The sequence below is a fragment of the Pundamilia nyererei genome, unplaced genomic scaffold, assembly GCF_000239375.1.
Source record: "Pundamilia nyererei isolate P.nyererei 1_Seehausen unplaced genomic scaffold, PunNye1.0 scaffold00014, whole genome shotgun sequence".
Lineage (NCBI taxonomy): Eukaryota > Metazoa > Chordata > Actinopteri > Cichliformes > Cichlidae > Pundamilia > Pundamilia nyererei.
Genome location: NW_005187415.1, coordinates 2452582 through 2454362, shown reverse-complemented (window position 1 = coordinate 2454362; position 1781 = coordinate 2452582).

Below are 1781 nucleotides of genomic sequence, written 5' to 3'. Positions count from 1 at the left end.
CCTTTGACACAGTGAGAAGAACAAATATAATTTAAAGACCTATAAAACCACAATCTGTAAACATGTAAACTTTTATGTTTGCTCAGATATCATTGCAAACATGCAAGTTTGCATTCACACACACGTACGCACGCATGCACACACACACACACACACAAAGTCACTGTAATGGAAAACACAGCTATTGGTGTTTTCTTCTACTTGGGTATCAGCTATCACAGTTGATCAACAAATGATGCAAACTAATCTACATAATGTGGCTGAGACTTTTTAAGCAAAACACATACTCAACACATGGCATTTCCTGATTCTTTTTTTAAAAGCAGAAATATCAAAAATGAACTTTGCATTCATTACAAACAGCACTTATCGCTCATATTGTAGTAAAATTATTGCTAGTTCAGACCAACAAAGTGCTTGGAATATTGTCGATTTTTTTTTAAAATATACACAAGATTTCATTTAGTTGGATTAAAGGTGGCTGCTGGTAAATACAGAAGCTTGCTTCTGCAGAAACTATGCATACCTTGGCTGCTGAAAACAGTAAGATAAGCAGATGTGTAATAAATTGCAGAATAAGTCAACATTGCACAAATGTGTGATGCAAACTGAATCAATAGTTCAAGAACGTTGAGGAAATTTATTTAAAAATGAGCCTACAATTGCTTAAAAAATTTCCTTGAATGTTTGGTGGAATATTCTGTTACTTATTATTAAAAAACCCAAAATGTATAAAAGTTGAAAACACAGGAGACTTTGTAGTGACAACAGCTGAACTTTGACCTCTTCACCTTATCAAAACCAGCACAGAGATGGATTTTTTTTATTTATCCCTTTATCAATTACTCGTGTACACTGCCCTTTGCCCGAGTGCACGCAAACATTTGGCTTTCGTGATGATTGTTGACCTTAATTACAGTTAATAATCGACCAGTGCAGCTTATCGCAAGCTAAATGTATCATCATCGTCGTCAGTCATAAAAGGGCAGCATGTTTTTTGGATTGGGCCCAAGTGCTCACAGGTGTCTTTTTTTGTGAGTGGACATTTATCATGTCTAAGAGAGAGATAGGTAGCTGGTGCTGACTATGTCTATTTGTTTTCCTGACTAGTAATGTTGACCTAGTTTTTTTTTTAAAAAGTTGACATTTAATGGGTAAAATGTACTTTTTTTTATTAATTTAACTTTGCAAAATCTGCAGTATTTGTTTATTTGTGAAAAAAGAGGCCTCTGCACTGGATGTGACATTTGGCTTGTGGTTTAGGCAACAGACAGACTTGTTGTTGTCTGTTAGAGCTCACTGTTTCCTCTTCTCTTTCACACTCACACATAGAAGTGGTTCACCATGGCGTGGGTGCAGGATTTGCCCTTGTTTGATGTGATCGATGCCAAAAGTCGTCTGATGTCTCTCTGCATGTGTTGCTTGGTTCCAAATGTTAGCCTTTATCTACAAACCAGATAAAAAGAAGCTGCTTCAAGAGTGAAAGTGTGTGGGCAGTGGTAGCTTCGGGCTGTGTGCATGTGTGAGTGCATGAGGGGAAGTGCATGCGTCTGGCAAATGTGTGGGCTATCGGTGACCCTGATACCATTGAAATTCAGAAACAAAATAAAGCATGCAGGTGTGTGCCTTTGTTGTTTCTCTAGATTTTTCTCTCACACCCCCAAAAACCAAATCCAACATTCATGAGAAAAGCATTGCCTGCCTGTCCATCTCTTGTCATGCAGCATAAAGTCAACAAGTAGATTAGGTAGACTAAAATAGGCCCAACAAACTTTATATAT